The sequence below is a fragment of the Phyllostomus hastatus genome, unplaced genomic scaffold (assembly GCF_019186645.2).
Source record: "Phyllostomus hastatus isolate PE091 unplaced genomic scaffold, TTU_PhHast_1.1 phas_scaffold_21, whole genome shotgun sequence".
Classification (NCBI taxonomy): domain Eukaryota; kingdom Metazoa; phylum Chordata; class Mammalia; order Chiroptera; family Phyllostomidae; genus Phyllostomus; species Phyllostomus hastatus.
The window spans coordinates 13,412,537-13,437,025 of NW_025334017.1; the positions used below are offsets into that span (position 1 = coordinate 13,412,537).

General features: G+C 41.5%; 1 protein-coding gene and 3 pseudogenes across 3 annotated transcripts in view; 3 read left to right on the plus strand and 1 right to left on the minus strand.

Moving 5' to 3' along the window:
- Positions 1–24,489, minus strand: part of SLCO5A1 (solute carrier organic anion transporter family member 5A1) — a 119,743-nt gene that overhangs the window by 85,865 nt on the left and 9,389 nt on the right. The window lies entirely within an intron of this gene.
- LOC123833096 lies at positions 1,973–2,528 on the plus strand (annotated as a pseudogene).
- On the plus strand, positions 16,643–17,437 carry LOC123833095 (annotated as a pseudogene).
- LOC123833211 lies at positions 17,835–19,651 on the plus strand (annotated as a pseudogene).

Sequence of the window (24,489 nt, forward strand, 5' to 3'; positions counted from 1 at the left end):
GCACAAACCATTCTCATGATATTAACAATGGCTGAACTTTTCCCGGACAGATCTTGTGTAATATACATAAGCTCATATACTTCCTTTTTAATATTTATATATAAATCTATACATATATACTATTGGTTCTGTTTTTCTGGAAAGCCCTATGACTAACACTGATTGGCTTCAAGTATCCAACCTCTTTATGCCACATGATGATCATGACCGAGCTGCAGCTACCGCTGAACTGAAAGAAGCCATTAGCCTCGCAGGCAGACCTAGACACTGGCATCCGAGTTTGCTTCTGTGCTGTTGCAATTAATCAAGGTTGTCCGTGTGAGATAATAACATGAACTTGGGTCCACAATCCTTGAGCCCAAACTCGAGGCTAAGTGTGTCTTGCAATTAAGAATTTTTCACACTTTACAAAATGAAGAGGGTGGATAATGGTGTGTACTATGTAACTCCCCCCGGCAGAATGTGGAATGGCACTCCAAACTCAAGCATGCTATTGTTTCTGCAACAAAAATGAGTGAATGTGCATGCTAAGTATGATTTTAAAACCAGCCTCTATCAAATCAGACCTAACTTTTCCATAAAATGAGTTGCAAAACTTTTATATTTCAAAGTTATTGATAGACTATAAAATTAATAGGAGAGGAGTAGTAGCAGTCGATGATATTTGCAATTATTATTACAAGAGCAGGAATCTGAAAACAGATGTCAGGTACCAGCTATGTGTCCTCCAGAGGGCATTTTACTCAACCAATTAAGAAACCCCCTGGGGATGGGGTGGGGGGGTAGAAGAGTGGTGATGGAAGGAGACTGGACTTGGGGTGGTGAACCACAATATACAGATGATGTGTTATAGAACTGTATACCTGCAACCTATATAAGCTTATTAAACAATGCTACCACAATAAATTCAATTAAAAGTATAAAAATGAAATAAATTTTTAAAATACTCTCCTAAATCTCAGATTAAGCCCAAATTTTTATTAGCCCTTTATTTGACCGGCCTCCTCTTTTTGAACATTACTTCTCTCTCTCTGATTATAGGATTTAATATGATTAAAGCTCTGCATGGTAAGTCAAGAGGTAGATTTAAAAACAAAACCACATAATTTCATATGATTTCAGGAGACTTAGAAAGCCACAGGATCTAGCCTTAGGTTATTCACCTGCTCTGCTCATTTGACCAAAATTGTAAGTTTACAATCATCCCTTTAAAACAGCTTCTCTTCTTTTCATGAATTTCTATATGCTTATCCCATAATTATGAAATTTATGCTTATTCTAATTGCCGCCACAAAAAAAGGCTTGATTTAAAAATAAAAGGCTGTGAAAGGGCTCCAAGTGCTCAGATTGAATCAGATAGTAATTTGCTGAGTCCAAAACAGGCAGGCAGACCCTGTGCAAATCGCATTACCTGTCCTCAGCCGTGGTCAGCACAAGCAGCTTAAGTGATCCAGGCTCCTCACTCCACCTCTACCCTAGTAATTTGGATTAGTTCTCATCCAAACACTGCCCCCTCAGCTTGCAAATTGCCAGCCCACATTATATCTCATGAGATTTTTTTTATAAACAGGATGTTCCAAGAGTCACAAGTATTATAATATATGAGGCCAGTGTAATGGTAATAATAATAATTCTTATACCTTCCAGTAAACAGTTCACTCTAACAACCCTTGTATACACAGATCACACATGTAATTATCATTTTTAATATTCATTTAGTTCAAACAATGAATCAGATATTGTAACAATATGATGTATGATCATTTTATTCTTTAAATAAGATGCTTCCCGACTGTGCATTCTAATTACAGAACAAGGGCAGCATGCCAACTGAAACCAAAGTCTTAGTACAACTGAAAATTATCTTCTAATGAACATGCAAGTCTTCGCTGTAGCAAGCGTCTTAGGCTGGGGTCCCCCAGAAGCAGACCCTAAGAGCTCTTCCCAAAAGCAAACTGATGTGAACTCTGAAATGGTTTGCTGTTCACTTGAATCAGAAAAACCCACAAAACCATGCAAATCAACAGGTTCAAGTGTGTATGTTCATTTTAAGAGCACCTGTGAAACTTCTCAGGCCATCAAGGGTATGCATATCAAAAAAGCCACCAAGAATCTGAAGGGTGTCACTTTACAGAAGCGACATGTGCCATTCTGTCATTACAATCATGGAGTTGGTAGGTGTGCCCTAGCCTAACAGTGGGGCTGGACACAGGGTGGGCGGCCCAAGGAGAGCTGAATTTTTACTGCACATGCTTAAAAATGTAGAGCATAACGCTGCGCGTATGGGTTTAGATGTAGATGCTCTAGTCATTGAGCACATCCAGGGGAACAAAGCTCCCAAGATGCGGCGCAGAACTTACAGAGCTCACAGGTGGACTGATGCACACATGAGCTCCCCCTGCCACACTGAGAGAAACGATCCTACTGAAAAAGCGTAGAGTGTTCCTAAACCAGAAGAGAAGGCTGCACAGAAGAAAAATACATCCCAGAAGAAACTGAAGAAACAAAAACTTGTGTCCTGGGAGTGAATTCAGCATGAAATAAATGCTAATAAAAGTAAAGAATATATTCATGGAAAAGCAGACCCTAAGGCAAGTATTTGAGTGTAAGTAGTTTAGTATGACCCTGGAATATATTCATACTGAATTTAGGGACACCAAACAGTGTGAATCCATCTAAATATTATATCTCCTAATTTTCCTCAAACATATACACTTATGTGTATACATATAATAATCTATTTCAGTTTTCTCAGTGTGCATTCCCATCACCTAAGAAATACGTTTTGTTTTCAAGCAGTAGAAACTGGCCTGGGACCCTCCACTCCTTGTTCTTCTTGGCCAAAGAGCTCGAGCCACCATATAGCACAGCCACCCTCAGCCGTGACTGGAGTAAATGTGTCTACACAGTTGTTGGCTTCTCTTTTGTCCATTTACTGTGTGTTTTGTGAAAAATTTTGACCTGTACTCTCCAAAACAGTACACGACAAGCAATAGTGCTGGGGGTGTGACCAAAAACAAAACAAAACAAAACAAAACCCTAGGAGGAGAACCAACATGGATGTTCAAAGGTCAAGGACACTCAGGGTGAAGGTCAGCAGGCAGGTGGATTGGTGAAGAAAGCCCTTCAATATTCTGAGGGGCCATAAACATATGTATAACTCAAGAAGTTCTCTCAGCAACTGAGAAAGTGGGAACTGGAAAGAACAAAGGCCAGAGACAGGCATAACAGGGCATCTGAATAGAGCAGAGAGCCATTGCCAAGTCTGCCATTACACTATAGTGTGTTCCCTTCAAATGTACTAACATCATTAATGGAAAGGAAGAAAGAAGGCTGGGAAGGAGGGTGGAAGAGAGGGAGGGAGGGAGGGAGGGAGGGAGGGAGGGAGGGAAGACGAGCAAAGGACTGGGATTTCCCTCTTCTGGGCCACCAAATGGTCCAGAGCTGAAGCTTCCTAAACCTGCTCTTCAGTCCCCAAGCCCAAAGGTTCTCTGATCACAACCGCTTGCTTTGTCTTTGTTACTGGCTGGGCTCCCATCACCACTCACCACCTGGGAAGGGCCAGCCTTGGGTGTCCTGACATAAGGTTTCAAGGAAGCAGAAATTAGAGGCAAGGGTATGCATATAGCTAGCCAGCATTATTGCTCTGCACGACAGGAGAAATAGAACTATGAAATCTCTGCAAATCAGGATTTAGTACCTTTAGTGGGTACTAAATATAGTGCCTACTCATCCAACATGTGGATTTACTGAGTCAGGAGATGTTTAAGCTCAAGCTGCCATGCAAAACACCATAGGCTGGCTGGCTTAAAGAGCCAAAACTTATTTTTTCATGGTTCTATACTAGAAGTCCAAGATCAAAATACCAACAGGATTGGTTTCTATTGAGGCCTCTCTTCCTGGCTTTCAGATGACCATTTCCTCACTGTGTCTTCAGATGGCCTTTCCTCTCTGCACGTGTGGGGAGAGAAAGCTCTGCTGTCCCTTCTTGTCCTTACAAGGATACAAGTCCTACTGAATTAGAGTGCTGCCCTTTTGACCTCATGTAACCTTAATTATCTGCTTAAAGGCGCTAACTGCAGTACAATCACATTGGGAGTAGGGCTTCATTGTTCATATTGGAGGCACATAATTCAGTCCAGAACAGAAAGTGGGAGCTTTTTTTAAAGAAAGCATTTGGTTGTTAAGTTGCAGCCATTAAAAATTGTATTTCGTTTGTTCATGGAGAAGAAAAATATAAATTCACAACAAATATTCAGTACATTGAACATTTGTGAGAAGTGATTTTTCCCTCCTTCCAAGTCTGTGGTGCTGGCCTGCAGTTTTTCCATGTGATGCGCATTCAGCACTCACCGTGGGCCAGGCACCGTGTCAGGCACTGGGACTGGGGAGATGCCTGAGAAGCAGCCCCTTCTGTCCAGGAGCTCATGGTTTCGTGCAGTAGCATCTGGGTCACAAGCTCCCTGTCACTGACTTTACTAGCTGGAGTTTATTTCATTTAAAAAATCCTACATACTCAACAATTTAATGGCCTTTTTTAATCAGTAAGTCACAGAAGGCTTGCTTTGAGAGAAAGTTGAGCAAATATTGATCTGACCATTAAAAGAAGCTCAGACCATCAGGATAAACAACATTATAAAGTCAAAGTCAAATATAGCAAAGTCAAAAATAAAATATCTAAATTGAAATCTCCTTTCTTTTTTTAAAAAAGCAGGCTTTTTATTCAAGCATCTATTTCTATTAAATATTAAGAATACATAGTGTCATCAATCAATATCTTTTACATCGCTCACCCTCTGCAGGACAGTGAGCACCCTCAGAAACACTACAGTTTAGTTGGTGAGAGGAGATAAACACATGAAATGTTAAAAGACACAGAGATTAATATCATTTCAATACAAAAAAATTGCAAACTAGTGTTTGATTAACTGCCAGTGAACAGAAAAGTACCACTGCAATTTACAAAGGCCAAAATGTGAACACTTTGGACAAAGATATATTTAAGCAAGATCTTCAAGGATGAGTAAAATTTGGACATAAAGGGAACAGGAGGGTGAAGACACTTATGTACAGAAATATGATAGGAAAAAGACCATCAATAAGGTAAAAATGAAATATTGGGGAGAGCAGGGAAACAGCAAAAGTAGAGAATCTTCCACATCAAGCTAGGAAGTTGGATTGTTTCCCCAGTAATGATGAGCCGAGGAGTGCCTCAAAGTATTTGAACTATTTATAAAGAACTCAAGTTCACTGCAAATTTGATATCAAAAAAAGAATTAAAAACATAAAAACCACTCAGAATCCTGTTACCCAGAGATGACTACTTCAACACTGTGTTCTTCAGCCTCTTTTTAAATGTCAATAATAATAACAGGAAGAGAAGGGAGGAGGCAGAGGGGAAAAATGGCTAAGATGTGACTGCCTAGTATATTCCAAGTGCTAGTCTAATCTCTTGGCATACATTAATAAAGCTATTCTTTCCAACAACCCTATGAGATGGGTACAATTATCTTCCCTTTCTGCAGACAGATAAACTAGAGCCCAGACAGGTTAAGAAACCTGCCCAGAGTAACACAGTGTTGGGTTCTAAGCCCAGGCAACTCAGCCTGACCTGGGATTTTAGCCACCATGCAATATATTGCCTTGTGCACTATATGCTTATATAATATATATCAATATAAACACCTATACCCATTCATTCACTTTTTAACCAAGTCTTTAAAGTTCGCTGCTCACAGGAACAGCAGAATTCCTTAGGAAAAGTCCATTAAGGTGAGGGTAGAGAAAGGGTAGGCTGTCAACTGGCTTCTTTTCATTTAAATAATTATTTTCCCAGTAGCTACTTATTATTAAGTCTCTTTGGATTTCCCTTTGGATCACTGAATCCAATAGTCAGGAGAGGCTACATTATGCTGCTATAACAAGCAACCGAAAGCATTTTAGGAATTAAACACAAAGGTTTAATCCTTGCTCACAATTAATAATCTATCGAGGGTCACCTAGGGGACCTACTCCATGACTTCTGATTCCAGAACCCAAGTTGATGGCACCAGAATGTTGTCCCATGACAGAGAGAAAGAAGGCTCTACAGGGTCTTGTCCTGGCACTTATGTGCTCTGGCCTGAAGGCATCACCTGTTACTACACACGACTCTTTGGTCGCAGAACTTGTCACATAGCCCCACCCAACCACAAGGAGGCCAGGAGTATCCTGTGTCAAGGGCACAGAATGAGGGAGAACCCACACCTTCGAAGCACCTGTGACTTCACAGGGGGTTCATCATGAGTGTCGGAGCCCTCAGTCCCAAACCACACTTTGACAAAGATCTATTGCTAATACCCTTTTAAGGCAAATATAGATGAAATTAGTTAAGCTGTAAAGGTATATTTATGATGCCAGCTTAAACTAAGAGAGCTGTAAAATCCCCAAGGAAAATGAGCCCAGAGAGCACCAGTCCAATATGACCCAAGTGAGTAACAGACCACAATCTGAGTCTTATTTTGGTTGCCCTTCCCTCATCAGTTCCTCAGAAAGCACACAAGAAAAAGGTAAGTTTTGTCTGTTGTGATTTACTATTTACACTCAAATCAATTATGATTTCATTAAAATTAAAAGCTGTGTTAAAACATTCTTCAGCAAAGTACATTACCATAGCTCTTTGTCTTTCTATGTTTCTTATTTTCTTTCCCAACATTTTATCATTTAGAGTTTTACATTCTCTGGCAGATTTTATTTTAATTACTAGCTCAGGAAGTGTACCCATTTGCAAGCAAAAAAGAAAGAATCTAAATAGTAGTATTTGATTAATATATCTACATGTGTCGCCCAATGCTTTTCCTTTGCCTCAGCTGACACAAACTCAGCAGTCAAAAAAACAAATGATACAATCAGTAGCCACACACACTCCAAGTGACTCCAGGGTCGTTAGAGAGAGACACTGCAATCCCCTCATTTCATGAGACCCACAGAGTTCGGGAGGCTGTACTAGGTCCCCCATTTACACTGTATAACAGCGAACGGCAAAGCCTCCCGTCTGGTTTTCCACCTCCAAACTCAGCGTTCTTTCCACCACACCCCGTCACCTCAAGCTTCATTATTTTGCACAAGTCCTTTAATTTCTCTGCTCCTCAGTTTCCTTGGCTGGAAAATGAGGAAGGAAAACACACGGTTAAGACTCCCCAGAAGGATTTCAAAGAACACCAGTCTCTAAGATACCTACGGGGTTAAGCGTTTTGTGATAGTCTTAAGTTTGAGAAAGACTAAATGCCTTAGTTTTCTCCTGGAAATGTGTAATGGCTCTCAGCAGGGTAAAGGCTTTAAGAAATTCTGCAATAAGGAAAAACGTTTAATGTTGTTGAGACCAGCGTTTCCTGAACGTATGTGGTTAACAGGGACGTTTCATGTGTGACTCGTCAGTGACCGCCTCGTTCTCTGATCGCTCCCCCTCCTCTTGCCCCCTCCCTTTACTCCAGTCAGACCGGCCTCAAACACGCAACCCCTCCCAGCCTCAGACCCTCTGACCAGCCCGACCTCTGCCTAGACAACCTGTCTCCCCAAAGAGACCTTTCCTGACTTCCACTCTCCTCCGGGGTCCTACCTGGTGTCCTTCTCTTCACAGCCCTCATCCCTGCCTCCAGTAACATGATGCACTGACTGCCTCTTGCACCAGAATAGAGGCTTCTGGAGCCAGGATTGGTCTTCAGCATTGCTGTAACCCCCGGCGCCTAAAACACTGTCTGAGAAGAGTGGGATTTACCGTAAATATTTCTTGAGTGGATAAACTAAGGAGCCAACTAGCAAAGCCTGTGAAACCAGTGTCCTGCAGAACAAAGGGAGTTGTCACCAGACCAGGGGCACCAGCATCACCTGGACACTAGACAGCGATGCAAATTCTCAGGCCCCACCTTGTACCTACAGAACCAGACCCACTGAGGGGAGGGGGGCCCAGCAGCCTGGGTCTGAACAAGCCCCCCAGGTGGCTCCGATGCTTGCTAAGGCTGGACAACCACTGGTCTCAATTATTTTTAAGATAAATGCAACCCAGGAAATGCTAGAATTCCTTTATTTGTGAGCAATTCCCTTAAGGTGCTTCAAGCATTTTACAGGGGAATAGACTAATTTGTCGAGTTTCCTTAGAGTCTTAGAATTATCATATACGGCAACATATTGCTTTGCCCTACAATGAAAATAAAGCCTGATTAACACCCGATGTCCCCCTGAACTTAGAAAAATCAATAACCCTATGACAAGTAAAGCTCTCACTGAGACTATTTTCCTCAAAATAAGAAATATACACACAAAAAGAAAGACTTTCTCAACATAAATTATTCCCTTGACTATATTCCCAATGATAATACAGAAAACCCAATGAATCTTAACATTGAGAAACAGTCCAGAGGATGATTTATATGGTCTCAATTTTATCTATTTTCATTTTCTGTTAAGTGAAAATGGAGAATGGGGCAATTTTTTGTAAAAGTTGGACTAAAAGATGCCAAATCAAGCTAGCATTGTTGGGTTAAAAGGCCTGGGGTAAAAGTATCATTTACAAGTCACAGCACCTTCTAGGCTGTCCGAAATCTGGCCCAAACACACGGTCATGCTCACCCAGGAAGACTCTCGGTTCCTGCCAAACTGAGACTTACAAGCTCCACACCACGCCTTTCCCCCTTCCTCGTCTTCTATTTCCATCATGCCCCTCTCACCCGCCAAGGTGGACTCCTCTAGCCTCAGCCAAAAGACCGTCTCCCTCTTGGGAGCCTGACAGCATCCAATGACAGGAACTGCACTGTCATCATCCAATGGGTGTACATTTCATCTTCTCGTCATCTCCAGTTTCAGTGAAAGGAGAGAGGGATTTACATGTTTCTGCACCCTCCCTCCCCTGTTCTCTACCACACCTGCCATCTCACACCGTGCGCTTGTTCCTTGGTTTCTGTGGTACCCAGAGCTCTAGCTAAAAGACCATCCTACACCTCTCAAGGGATTCTGGCAGCCAGGCACATCCTACCCTCACCTCTTCACTGCCCTATCAGGGAGAAGAAGAAGGGAGGGAGCAGCCACAAAGAAATCCTGATAGACAGGAATCTTGATCTAGGAAAAGGAATATTTATAAGATGTGCCTTCCTTGTGAAGCAGATCAGAGCCCAGGGTAGATGTTATACCTGGCCAGGTATAAATGTGAGTTTTTCACTATCCACTGGGTATAGATATTAGAATTCCCAAGAGAAGATGTAGGACAAAATCAAGCCTGGAAGCAAGGCATGTTTGTTAGGATCTAAAATCTATTCCTTAGAAATCAATCAATTTCTTGTATTTTCTGAGTTTATTTCCCTGTCTTTTACAAGCTGCAGTCTATTTTAAAGAAAACCAGGGAAGGCATCATCCATTCCATAGCTGTTAGCACACAGAGCGGAGGCTGCCCAGCCTGCCCCTAGCCTCCTAGTGAGGTGAAAATGAGGCAAAAACAGAAGTGAAGCAGCTCAGGGAGAAGTGAACAGGCATATCAGTCCCATTGGTGAGTTACTCACCCCACCTGAAAGTCCCCCTGCCAGAGGAACCTGGAAGTGTCTGGGTTTTCCCACATAAAGGGTGACCCCTCATAATCCCAAGGTGCTTTATAAAGATAAATGTGTCCAGAGACCACATGTTAATTCCTTCTCACCAGGAAACAACCAGCATGCTTCAGGTTTAGGTGGTCCTAAAGGCAGCAATCACTGGGCAGAAAAGGTGACCTGCAGCTCAGACCCTGAGACTACTAAGAATCATTCTTCAGACTATTCATTCTCCAGTTAAGGACAAGCTTTGTTCCAAAAGAATATTTGCCACTAGACATGCTCTAGCAGCCACTAAACTCAACTGGACTGCTAATAACCAACCTTTACAGAATGTCATTTGGAGCATAGAAAACAAACAAATTTCTTAAAAGCCTCTCACTGGTAAATCCCAGCGGCTACTCTGTTCTCAAATACACTGCTGTTGGCTCTCCTGAAGACCCCAGGAGGGGGGAGAAAAGAGGAAGGGACTCCTGGTGCCTTTTGACTCAGACTGAGGTTTGCTAAGACGATAGGATCCCAACATCAGAGCTAGTACTAATTCCATATTTAAAACTACTCAATTATATTAAAGACATGCTAAAATATATTAAAGTTATATTACAACTAGACAGAGGAGAAAAGTACGACAAATTCTGCTGTGAGGAATCTCCAGGCTTACCTTTGTAGGAGATTTCTGAATGTTTCCAAAAGGTATAGTTACCAAAAGCATTCAAATTTCCAAAACAACCCACAGCAGTCTACTTAAGGATACAATATTATGTACCCGAATTGCAATACATGCACCAGAAACAGACCTTCCTCCCCCTACTTAAACAGCATCCAGGAGTTTCCCCCACCTGCTGGGAAGTGAGGACCCGCTCCACAGCAGTGTTGGGGAGGCCCAGGCCCTTTGTCACAGAAGTTTCAAAAAGGTAGAGAATAGGTAAGAACCTGCACTCAGCAGATGGGCAGCAAGGTAAAAGAAGACTAGGCCATGGTCATTCCCTTGAAAGGAAATTGTCGTTTCTGACCAGGATTTCTCCAGGACAACAGTGTCCCAGGATTATCTGGGAAGCTTTTAAAAAGTACAGATGCAAGAAAGTGACCATAGCCCTACTAAATCAGAAGCCCCACACAGGCAGGTCCAGGAGTCTGCATTTTTATGATCATCAGACAGGTTTAATAAGCTCATTCTACACTATGTTCATTCAGCATTATTTACAATAGTCAAGACATGGAAGCAACCCAAATGCCCATCAATAGACAAGTGGACAAAAAAGCTGTGGTACATTATCCAATGAAATATTATTTGGCCATAAAAAATAAAAAAAAATTAGGATCCCAACATCTCTGTGTCAGCATGGATGGACCTAGAGGGAATTATGCTAAGTGAAATAAGCCAGTCAGACAAAGACAAATACCATATGATTTCACTAACATGTGGAATCTAAAGAATAAAATAAATGAATAAACAAAACTGAAAAAAGAAGCCCATTCTAAGGTCTTTGATATCAGAATTATGTACTGACATTACATTGTCCATATCACGGTTCTCCAATATCTGTTAAGCTTTGCTTACATATGGCTTCCTCTAGGGATCTTTTTATTAAATACTTCCTGTCCAAATGCAATGCCATGTGGTTCTGTTTATTTACAGCACTTAGCATGGTTTGTAATTGCTTGTCCTTTACCTGTACACTGTTTGTCTCCCCATCGGACTAAGCTCCACAAAGGCAGTGCTGGTTTGTGTCACACCCCAGCATCTAGCACAGGGTGTGTTTCTAGCAACCTTTGCTGAATGAAAGGACATTGTTTTCAATTCTCCCATTTCTTCTTATGGCCACATGTATAACACAGGTAGAGTACAAGTCATTATTCACAAGTGCAGGAGATGAGTCAGAGCAGCTGGGTGACTCGAGATCACAGGATGATTAAGTGGCGGAACCGCGTCTAACTCCAAGCCTCGAGCGTCAGGTTTCACCCCGACTCCTGTCCAGTCTCCTGTGCTGCCTCCCTTTAGCAAATATCAAAACACAGTTCCAGTTTATTAATACCCAGCTGGCTGAAGGGATGGTGCCTGTGTCTCAAAGTCTTACATTTATCTGGTTGACAGGCAGTTGTGCATCTCAGAAGCATAAGCCACTGTGAGCTTCAGTAGAAACTTTGAACACATTCTATTCATTTATCAGAGAAACAATATACATCAGGTAGAGTGGGGGAAAGTGGAAATTCATTGGAAAATTTTGGTATAATGAATTCTAGTTCTAATAAAAAGAAAAATGCTCTCGTTATGAGAGCAGGATTATTTAGCTACAAAGAAGCCTGTCAAAGCACTGATAATAGAAGAATCCTTTGCTGGAAAGAAATGAAAGCACGTTTAATAGAAACCTGAACATAGAGGGGAGGTTAATAAGTGAAATATACTGAGCTTATTCTAACTTAAATAATTTACAGGTAACTAAAAGGAATATCTCATAAAGAAGAAATTCTGGAAATTAAGTGGGTAAAAACACAATCAAAATGGTGAATAAATAAACTGGTCATTAAAACCCTAATTTTAACAACAATGAAATTAAAAACTCACCCATTAGGAACTAGCATTATTAACACAAATCTTGACATATCTATACTATTTACAAAACTGATATTTAATCACCACAGTAGGTTTAGATTGTACAAAGTCACAGGGGAAATCAGTGACCGTGCCTGTTAACACACTGGTAATTTTCTTTAAAACCAAGAAACCGATGAATTTTTCAAATTATATTGACACAAGTATATCTAACAAAAATCTCTAATGAAAGAATAATACAAAAGAAAGAATGAATCATAACAAATTAAGTAATAAAATCAGTGATAAAATATCTAGCCATTTTGGGAAAAAAATTTTCGTTGAGTAAATGAGCAGACAAATTAACCTTAGGTAGACATTTGACTGTAGGCCTTCCAGAGTCTTCTGTGAAACATGAATTCAGATGGACTCACATTAGAGCAGCCAAAAGTCTTTTAATCAGCAGGAGTAAATTGAAGCAAAGGATAATAATCAACCAACAATGTTTTAAGAGTTAGGGAAGGTCCCAGTGGGAACCCACAGACTTAGTGGCAAGCTTGATTTGTGACATTAATGAAACTACTAATAGCCCTCAAATCAAAATCACAGATAATGTCAAATTAAAAAAAAAAAAGGAGAAGAAAACTCAAAAGGGAGAGAGGCACTTATTAGCTAAATTCTGTGATCAGCAAGAAATAAATATCTCGAATTAGAATACACGTGTGTGACAGACAGCAATGTGGCAGTTGCCAGAGGGAAGGGGGTGGGGCGTGGGGGTTGCAGGGCACTTAACATGTGGTGAGGGAAGATGGTTTGACTGCAGGTGGCGGGTGTACAGTGTGGTATACAGATCTAGTGTCACAGAAATGTACACTCAAAATCTATAGGATCTTATTAACCAATGTCACCCCAATAAATTAATGAAAAAAATTCTTAAAGGATATACATGTATGAGATTTTAATGGATGGATATACTCTTAAAAGCTACAGACCAGGTAAGTTTTCTATAACCATAGCTAAAGAAATTTATAAAATAGCAAAAAAATGAATTATAGTGTAAGAAATTCACCTTCTCACATGAAAAAATGTATGTTTTCTAGGTTTTTATTTTTGCATATCAGTTTTTCTTAAACCAAGACAACCTACAGCTTCGAAACTGAGCCAGCATAATCTGAAATCAACTCCTTAAAGAAAACGTGTGATAATCAGCGTGTGCTGTTTAGCCTAGTAACTTAGATAGAGTAACAATTCATCTTTTGGGTATATGAAAGGGTATCAAAACCAAAAAAGAAAAGAAATACTCTTTTGACCTAAATACAATGGCCAACAAAACACGTGAACATTTTGTTTGACATACAAATTTGAAACAAACAAACAAGAAAAGACAAGCCATCTATCAGGATGTGGTCAAACATGCTAAAAAGAAACTAGAAAAGACCTAGAATCATTCCAGTCATTTAAAACCAGCTGGGTCAGAACACTTAAACACCCTGCCTTTGCAGGACTGCGGTACTTACAAGGTGATGATTATAATTGCCATAGCATCATTATTGTGCCAAGTTAATTTTTACGATTATTATAATACATTTTTTGTGTACTGATATAGAATATATGGCCTTGCAGTGGAGCTTTTATGGAGGGGGTGGGGGATAAGGGAGGGGGATTTTGTATTTTGTTTTTGTGTTTGTTCTTTGCAATGGGGATGGGTGAGCATTGCTCCTATTCCCTGCTTCCTAGAGGTCAGTAAATAACCTCATTTGCAAGTTGACAGGACAAGGTAGCAGTGCATTATGGGACAGAGCAATGGTGACTAACTCGCATAAAACTCATGGTCATGAGCCTCATTAAAACTGGGTTGTGCCTAACCCAGTGAGTTCACCAACCACAAACACAAAATAACCCCTATGGAGATGAGCTGTATACAGGGAAGCACCTGTGTGTGGGTTTGATGTCAGACTTAATGCCAAGACAAGGGAGTCCCATGCCCCAGGCCCCAGAGAGGTTCTGAGAGCTGAGCAAGCAGTCTTTATACAAGGGAAGTGGCCAGCAGCCAGAAAGCACTAATAGAGAGCAAAGCTCAGCATCCTGGTGAATTAAGATCCAAGGAAAGAGTCCAGTGGAATCCACAGGGACAGGGCGAGGAGAAGAAAATAAGGTCCCAGGCAGTGAACATGAGTGGGAGGCAGTAGGGCAGAGCAAGCTGGTTGAGAATTTAGGGCAGGAAGTGGAGCCTGAGGACTTTTTCTGAGACAGTCGATAGGTATTATTACAGGTAGCTGAAAGCCTCAAAAGTGGATAGGGAGGGAGCTAGGGCCAGTGCACACAGGAAAGACAGAAAGCAAATTAGTAACAAATACTAATGACTTGAGCATTGCCTGTGACATCATGGCACGAAAAACATGGCTCATTGATACAAATCCAAACTTTTTTTCAGACATCACCACCTTTCAACTTTTTAAGCAAAACCTTTTATAAGTGTAATTAAATATAAACAAAATTTAATCAGACCTTTATTGCCATGCAAACTCTGCATAGAGCACTAATAGGCCATGAACTCACTAGGTAGAGAGAGAAGGAACAACAAGAGACATTGAGAATAATCTGTAAACTACCATTTGACCAGTGAAAACTAAGGATTTGGAGAAATGCAAAAATTCCTACTGCAGCGATAGCAAGGTGTGGTCATATTTCTGAGGGGCAGCATAAAGGCAGCCTGCAAATGTAGCTATTTCTTCCACTCGCTCTGTTTCTCCTCCTGCACCCCTAACTCAAACACATACACACACACACATATACTGTGTGCCCTCTCTGAGAGAAGTAGATCCAGAAGGCCCATATCTGTATTTCCCAGGCACTGGCTCTCTGCTCCTTCACATCATCTACCCCACTTCCCCATCTGTCATAACCACACGAGCCAGGATAGAAGTGGACTATTCATGAGAGTCATAGGTCCCCTGCAAGAACCTCAAAATGCTCTGAAGTTACCAGAACTTGCTGGCTGGAGACCTGATCGGAGAGTGTTAAATCTAGAATAGGACAGAAAAGCGTGAAAATAGCCCATGAATATATGTTCATAGGGCCACCTCCCTAGGATCCTTAGCAATTAAACTTGATTATAGCCAGCAGCTCCCATCATCATAATTATCAGAAGCCCATAGCAAGAGCATCTCATCAGGAAGCTATTTATAACCTAAAAGCTTTGTCTTCTTTCTCCCTGGGATCACTCTCTCCTTGAAGGAAGATAACAGCCAATGCAGACCCAGGGAAGCATAGAGTCCATGCATTATAGTGGGGGGTGGGGAGGGGGGGATGCCTCCAGAAGAGGTGATGTCATGGAACCCACATTCTAGTTCCTCCTGGCTCAGGGCCAGCCTAACGCACAGGGACCCGGGCAGGGCAATCAACACAGGTACATTGAACATAGCTTGTGAGGCAGGCAACCTACACAGAAAAGCCACGAGAGAAGCTGTACCCTGCCAGCTGCAATGAAAGTGAACACCACTCTCTTCCTGAACAGGATTAACTTTTTTACTTAATGACAGCACACTTTTTTGAGTGTTTAATCATGTGCCAGGCCTGTGTTAAGTGCATCAGGCGCCTTAATTCACAACTAGTCCATAATGATCCTGGTGTTAACAGAGGTAGGATCAGACAGAGAGAAGCCACAGAACCTGCCCCAGGTTACATTGGCCCTGGCAGAACTAGGATTCAAACCCAAGGCAGCCCAGCCCCAGCAGCAACAAGATTTAACAGCCTTGAATGTGCTAGCTTCTGGATTATGACACAATAGGCCCAGAAGAAATCAGAGAGTTTAATCCCAGAAAGACCCTTTGAGATTCTAATTCAATTCTATCTGTTTACAAATTTGAAAGCTGAAACCCTGAGATGTCAAGTGACTTGCTAGAGGTCACACAACCCACAGACCATCTCAAATCATTTAGAATAGATGGTGCTAAATACATAATCAAACTAGATTGTAAACTCCTTGGAGATCAGGATCCACTTCTTACAGTTAGTTTTTAAAATCCAGTATATGGCATACAGTGACTACCCACTCCCATGCTCCAATCCCCAATCAAGCTTTCAAAAAATCACCGTAGATTAGATAAGAAGTCTTCTGGTATGGTCAAACAAGATCATTTTACAGAAAAGGAAACTGAGGTCCTAAAAGTGATGTGATTTGGTCCAAGTCATGTCAAGCCATAATTACAGTTGTGTTTGTGTCAAATTACTAATAAGTCTTCTATAGCTGGTTTATCACTCCTGTAAGATGGGTGACCTGGAAGGTTTAAGTCCTAAGTTGGTCATCCCCAAAGTGGCAAGTGAATAAATAGGGGTCCCATGAGAATGCACGTGATGATCCCACAGGCCACTCCCCGACAACAATGGCTCTAGAACATAGGAGGAAAGAAAGTGTGCAGAGAGGACATTGTACAACTGAAAAAATGGATCCCAGCCATCGGGAGGAGCACTGCCCTGCCATTCCCTTCTTGCCTTTAGCTACCACTGCCCCCACTGTTCCTAAAGAAAGTAAGCTCTCCTCCTGCTGCCCAAGATGCCGAAGGGAGAGAAGGCTAAGGGGAAGAAGGTGATGCTGGCCCCTGCTGTTGTGAAGGAGCAGGAGGCCAAGAAGGTGGTAAATCCCCTGTTTGAGAAAAGGCCTAAGAATTTTGGCATCAGACAGGACATCCAGCCCAAAAGGGACCTCACCCACTTTGTCAAATGGCCTGCTACATTTGGCTGCCGAGGCAAAGGGTTACTCTCTATGAGAGTCTGAAAATGCCTCCTGCCATTAACCAGTTCACCCAGACCTTGGACTGCTGAACAGATATGCAGCTGCTCGAGCTGGCCCACAAGGACCAACCAGAGACAAAGCGTGAGATGTATAGATTGCTGGCCCAGGCTGAGAAAAAAGCAGCCAGCAAAGGGGATGTCCCCACCACGAGGCCACCTGTCCTTCAAGCAGGGGTTAATACTGTCACGATCCTGGTGGAGAACAAGAAAGCCCAGCTGGTAGAGATTGCACATGACATGGATACCATTGAGCTGGTGTTCTCCTGCCCACCCCAGGCCAGAAGGTGGTGTCCCCTACCGCATCATCAAGGGGAAGACCAGGCTGGGACGTCTAGTCCACAAGAACACCTGCACCACTGTGGCCTTCACACAGGTTAACCAGGAAGACACAGGAGCTCTGGCTAAGTTGGTGGAAGCTCTCTGAACCAATTACAACGACAGATATGATGAGATCTGCCACCACTCGGGAGGCAACATCCTGGGTCCAAAGTCAGTGGCTCGCATCACCAAGCCAGAAAAGGCCAAGGCTAAGGAACTGGCTACCAAGCTGGGCTAAGTGTGCACTGTTGAGTTTTCTGTATGAAAAAGTAATAAAAATTCTCCTTTGACCAATTAAAAAAATAAAACTAATTTCTCTTGAGAGTTTCACAGAAATGAAATAATAACTAGAGACATCTTAAGCTAGCAAAAACAAATTTCAAATCATTGTCCTAAGATTTATATATATTTTTAAGTAAGTCTTTTGCACAGGATAATTTCCAGATTGACCTCAGGAAGATCTTTGCATCTTGTTAAAATTTACCCTGTCCTCCACCTAAAGGAAAGTCATTCAAATGCAATTCAAGTCAGGAAAGGCTCCCCATCCAGCTGAAATTGCATACCAGGGACATAAGCGTATTTCTAGACAAGATACTGGCAAATATCACTAACCCAATAACACTGGGCAAATGAGGATGGTTGGTCCACCTCTACACGTTGATCAGAAGTTGACCTGCAGTCAGCAAGTCTCAGGTCTGGCATTTACCACCTACAGTCTTGTTCACTTAGTTCTCCCCTCTCTTCACAAAACAGAAACAAAAACTTGAAAGTTCTATTTCCTTGATAAGAATTCAAGGCCAAAAAAATAGGAAAATACCCGACAAGATCAGTATCGTGGCTAAGAATTTCTTCATGCTAATAAGTCAGGTGCTGGACAATTCAATTTCATATACTTGCAAGTATGTCATTTTGTCATGGTGAAAATATTAATTATGTGAATATGCTCTGTACTTTTAAGTAAGAGTAACCTGCACCCGCCTTTCTCAGTTATATTAGGTAACAGGGATTAGCATTTTTGCAGGGTGATGGTTCCATGAGCAATCATAATTCCCAGGACAGGAAGAAGACTGAATTCCCCATCAGGTAATATGCAGCTGCCTGAAATAGGAGCAAAAGGAACGCCTGATTCCCCACAGACAGCTGTCACATGGCCACATCACTCAAGCCACCAGGGGCTGGAGGATCTGCTCAAGAGACCAGCTTCTGAAAGGCAGAGCTCCTGAAAGACATATCCTCTCCAGAGCCAAGATCCAAGTTCCAGGACAAGATGATATCAACCAGGGCTAAAAAGGCAAAGAACTGGAGAACTTCAGAGGCAGTAGAAATCTAAAAAGCCATCAGCCTTGAGGTCCTTTGGTTAGAACACTCCTTTCTGCCGGTGCATGCCGCCGAGTAAGCATCGTTGAAGTCTGCCCTCCCGCAGCCATCAGGTCTAAGTCAGAGTTTCCCAAAGAGCTGGAACAGCTGCGGAAGCTCTTTATTGGAGGTTTGACATTTGGAGCAACCGATGAGAGTCTGAGGAGCCATGTGAAGCAATCAGGAACACTCGCAGACCCTGTGGTGAGGAGAAATCAAAACTCCATGCACTCCAGATTCTTTGGATCTGTCACGTTCCACACTGTGGAGGAAGCGAATGCAGCCAGGAACGCAAGGCCACATAAGGTGGATGGAAGAAGAGATGCGGAACCAAGAGAGCTGTCTCAAGACTCTCAAGACCTGGTGCCCACTGAACTGTGAAAAAGATTTTTGTCAGTGGCATTAAAGAAGGCACTGAAGAGCATCACCTAAGAGATCAGTATGGGAAAACTGAAGGGATTGAAATCATGACTAACCAAGGCAGTGGCAAAAAAAGAGAGGCGTTGTTTTGGTAACCTTTGATGACCATGACTCTGTAGACAAGATTGTCATTCAGAAGTACCGTGCTGTGAATGGTTACAACTGCGAAGTAAGAAAATCCCTGTTTAAGCGAGAGATGGCCAGTGCTTCATCCAGCCAAAGAGGTTGAAGTGGTTCTGAAAACCTTGGAGGTGGTCATGGAAGTGGTTTTGGTGGGAATGACAACTTTGGTGGTGGAGGAAACTTCAGTGGGCAAAGTGGCTTTGGTGGCAGACGTGGTGGTGGTGGATATGGTGGCAGTGGGGGTGGTTATAATGGACTCAGTAATGATGGAAGCAATTTTGGATGTGGTAGAAGCTACAACGGTTTTGGCAATTACGACAATCAATCTTCAAATTTTGGACCCATGAAAGGAGGAGACTTTAGAGGCAGAAGCTCTGGCCCCTATGGTGGTGGAGGCTCATGCTTTGCCAAGCCATGATACCCAGGTGGCTATGGAGATTCCAGTAGCAGCAGTAGCTGTGGCAGTGGCAGAGGTTTTAATTATTGCCAGCTTTTAATTGCAACACTTAGCAGAGAAGTGACAGGGAAGCTACAGGTTACAACAGATTTGTGAACTCAGCCACGCACAGTGGTGGCAGGACCTAGCTGCCACAAAGAAGCCATGTTTTAGACAATACTCATGTGAATGGGCAAAACTCCAGGACTGTATTTGTGACAAATTGAATAACACGTTATTTTAGTTTCTGTTCTGTGGAAAGTATGAAGCATTCCAACAAAGGGTTTTAATGTAGTTTTTCTGCACCCATGCTGTTGACTGCCAAATGTAATAGTCTGATCAGGATGCTGCATAAATATGTCTTTTTAAATTTTAAAATTAAAAGTAAAAAACCACCAGCCTTGCTCCATTGTCTTCTCTGTAGATAACAAAATTAAGAACTCAGTCAAAGTCACACCAGAGGTTTATAAACTTTTCCCTCCCTTTCCTGTTCCATAATTTTGAAAGTTAAAGCTCAGGCTTTGGATGATTAGCTTGGATGCTGGTTTTGCCTCTTTTTAGATGACCTTAAGCACATTACTTAATCTTGATTTCCACATCTATAAAACATAAAAAGTAAAAGCAGCTGCCAATTTCTGAGAAGGAAGCCAAGAACACACAATGAGGCAAAGGAGAGCGTCTTTAACAAATGACACTGGAAAGCTGAATATCCACATGCAAAAGAATGAAGTTGGACCCTTATCTTACACCATACACAAAAATCAACCCAAACTGGACTAAAGACCTGAAGGCAAGACCTAACACTATTAAATTCCTTTTAAAAATAGGAGAAAGGCATCTAGGCACTGGATTTGGCGATGGTATCTTGGATAAAGCATAGGCAACAAAATAAAAAACTGACAATGAGCCTACACCAAACATAAAAATTCCTGCACATCAAAGGAAATAATCAAGAGAGTGAAAAGGCAACCTACAAAATTGGAAAAAATAATTGCAAATCATATATCTGGTAAGTGTTTAATGTCATCTATAATTTAAAAATAAATTTTTATATAAAAAATGGAAAAGGCTTAAACAGGCATTTCTCCAAAGAAGCTATACAAGTGGCCAATAAATACATGAAAAGATGTTCAACATTATGAATCATTAGGGAAATGCAAGTAAACCTACAACAAGATATCACCTCACACCCATTCAGGGCAGCCACTATCAAAAGAACAGAAAACAACAAGCGGTGAGAATGCAGAGAAGTTGAAACCCTTAGGCACTGTCAGTGTGAATGCAAAATGACACAGCCACTATGAAAAACAATATAGAGGTTCCTCAAAAAATAAAAGATGGAGTTACCATATGATCCAATAATCTCACTTTTGGTTATATACACAAAAGGACTGAAAGCAGGACCTCAAAGAAATATTTGCATACCTATGCTCATAGCAGCATTATTCACAATAGTCAAGAAGTGGAAGCAACACACATGTCCATCAACAGATGAATGAATAAAGAAAATGTGGTCTACACATAAAATGGAATATCATGCAGCCCTAAAAAGGAAGTCTTGTCACAAGTGACAACATGAATGAACCTCAAGGACATTATGCTGAGCAACAGAAGCCAGTCACAAAAGGACAAATATGGTGTTATTCCACTCATATGAAATATCTAAAGTTGTCAAAACCATACCAACACAAAGTAGAAAGGCAGTTGCCACATGGTAAGGGAGGGGGAATTACCGTTTAATGGGTATAGAGCTTCAGTGTTGTAAGACGAAAAGGAACTAGAGATCTGTTATACAACAATGTGAATATATTTAACACTACTAACCTGTACATTTTACATGGTTGATGATAAATTTAAGGTTATGTGTTTGTACCACAATAAAAAAGCAGCTGCCACATGGCATTGTTCTGAGCATAAATGAAGACAATGAAGCATTTAACACAATGGCTGCTATCTATAAAACATTCGAAAATATTTGCTGTTAAAAATAGCTCTTGTATACCCCAGATATAAAACCATATCAGGTTTTGTGTTTTTTAGTTAATTAAGTTCTTATTTATTTTAAGAGATATTCTAGGTCTTATAACCCCTAATTAAATTTATCTTACATCTCCTCTTGAGGTCTAATTATTAAGTTGGTGAGCTCTGCTTTAGAATGCTGGTTAACTGCTTTATAGTTTCCCAGAATTCCTCATTTCAATGTTTTCTTTTTCCTTTTCTTAAAGATTTTATTTATTTAATTCCAGAGAGAGGGGAAGGGAAGGAGAAAGAGAGGGAGAAAAACATCAATGTGTGCTCGCCTCTCACATGCCCCTACTGGGGACCAGGCCTGCAACCCAGGCATGTGCCCTGACTGGGAACCAGCAGCCCTTTTGTTCACAGGCCCATGCTCAATCCACTGAGCTATGCCAGCCAAGGCTCAATGTTTTCTTTTATTAAAGCCACCACCACTAAAACAGAGCTCAGATGCATAGGTAAACAGCATTCCACTTACACACACATGAGCACACATCATTCTCTCTTCAAGGGTTATTCCCAACTCCAATAAGGTCTAGAAGTCTCTAGGGTTAGAAACTTTGTTAAGTTAATGGGAACTAAAGCCACAGTAAAAACCATAAAACCCTTCATGTTTTTACCCTTAGTAAAAATAATCTCCTATGGCACACTATAGTACTTCCCACGGTCTCCTATTAAAAATATACTACAGATACTATAGAACCTATTGAGCAATGATGTAGTAATGAGTAATGCACAATTAACTTGTATTTCCTATCACTGGCTTGCTAGAAGGCATTCCTATCCACAAAGACATGTTTTTCCTGGGTCTTCTCCATCCATATATCCAATGCTTTCTGATTATATGACCAAGAGCTTTCTATTTCCAGTTCCAAGATATAAGAAACACAAGATAATCGAGTAGCTTGAACACTTAAGATGCAAAATGTTTACAGGATCACTACGGACCATTTTTTATAGGATAATTCCTTGTTGTGGGTCTGTTCTGTGCACTGTAAGATATTTAGCAACAACACTGGCCAAAACACTACGAAATGCCAGTAGGCCCCCTCCAAATTGTGACAATCAAAACTGATTCCAGACATTACCAAGTGTGCCCCCTGGGGGTGGGGGGAATCACCCCTAGGTGAGGACCACTGTTTAGAATGACCTGTAACCTATGCCGTTTTCCACAGGGAACTGAGATTCAGAAAACACTGCACCTGAGTACCGCTAATAGTTTACAGTGGGAGGAGAACCAAGCAGCTATGGAATCCCTTTTTTTTTCTCTAGAACAAGGAGATGGCAAAAGCTGCGTGAGAATACTAGCTCCTGCAGGACAGTCCAGCACAGCAGAACACAGCGATATGGAGCCACAGTCTCCATTTCCGAATATCCCAGTCTGTTTCCCCCAAAAGGACAATCAAACAATCCAAACGGCCAGGTATGTTTCTTCACCTTCATTTGTCTCTCAAAGCTTCATCCCTAAAATGCTTACTCTAAAATCCATTTTGCCTCCATTTTTCTTTTCCCAAATCCTTATTTCTTCTTTTTAAAAATTATGCCCAAAAGGAATAACTTGCAATTTCTACACACTTGAAAAAATTCTCATAGTTGATGTACAGACGCACATCAATCCACTCATGCTAGAACCCTGAGTAGGCTGGGAGATGTGACTCTCCCATCCAAGGACTTGGAGTTTTCCAATTTCATTTATGTGTTCATAATTTTTAATACAGATTGGTTTATAATCTATAAATTAGTTCAGACAGAAAACAAGTTGGCTGTATGACTTTGGTAAGTCCTTTAATCTTTTTTTTACCACCATAACCATTTTTAAGTGCACAGTTTGATAATATTAGGTATATCCCATTATTGTCCAATAGGTCTCCAGAACTGCTCATCACACAAACTGAAACCCTGTACCTATCACTGACTCCCCGTTGCCCTCCTCTGCCCACCCCTGGTAACCACTATTCTACTTCCTGTGTCTACGAATTTAACTATTCTAGGTACCTTGGGTAAGTGCAAGTATACAGTATTTTTCCTTTTGTGACTGTCTTCTTTCACTTGGCACAATGTTCTCAAGGTTCACCCATGTTGTACATAAAGGTGTCAGAATTTCCTTCCTTTGTGAGGCTGAATAATATCCCGTTATATGTATATACCATATTTTTTATCCATTCATCTATCAGTGGACACTTGGGCTGCTTCCACCTCTCGGCTATTGTGAATAATACTGCTATAAACGCAGGTGTGCACATATCTCTTGGAGACCCTGCTTTCAAATCTTTTGAATACCCAGAAGTGGGATTGCTGAATCATATGGTAATTCTATTTTTAATTTATTGAAGAGCTGCCATACTGTCATCCATAGCACAAAGCCTTTAGTCTTTTGCAGTCTGGGTTTCTTCGCAAGCCAAGTAATCGTTTTACACCTGGGGCTGAATGAGACCATCTCTAGGACACATACTGACTAGACCATTCCTGCTGGAGAGAACTCAGCCAGCCAGTCCAGCTCAGCCCCTTTCCGGTCTAATCACCCTTCCTGCTGATCTCCAGCCTGTAAAATCACTTCCAATACATTCAGATCTTATATTGTCTGTCACAAAACTCCCAATTCACCACTGAAATTTCTAGATTGTTGAAAAAGAAAAAAGCAAAGACAAATACATGGGTTTGTCTGCTTTGCCTGCACCAAGAGGCCTAATAAGGTGAGCTCACCTGGGGTGGCAGAGCTCACAGACTCACTCTGACGTGCAGAGTCCCACAACCCGAGAGAAACCCTCAGCACAGAGCCTTCCTAGTGGTAAGAAGAGGAAAGAAAGTGGCGCTTCTTTTGGTTAATGCCAAAATGAACACCATTTGTCCAAGGCCACTTGCTCCCACTGAACTCAGCAGTAATCATATCATACAACTGTGAAATTTTAAAAAGTGGCCACAGCTTATGAAACACCCCA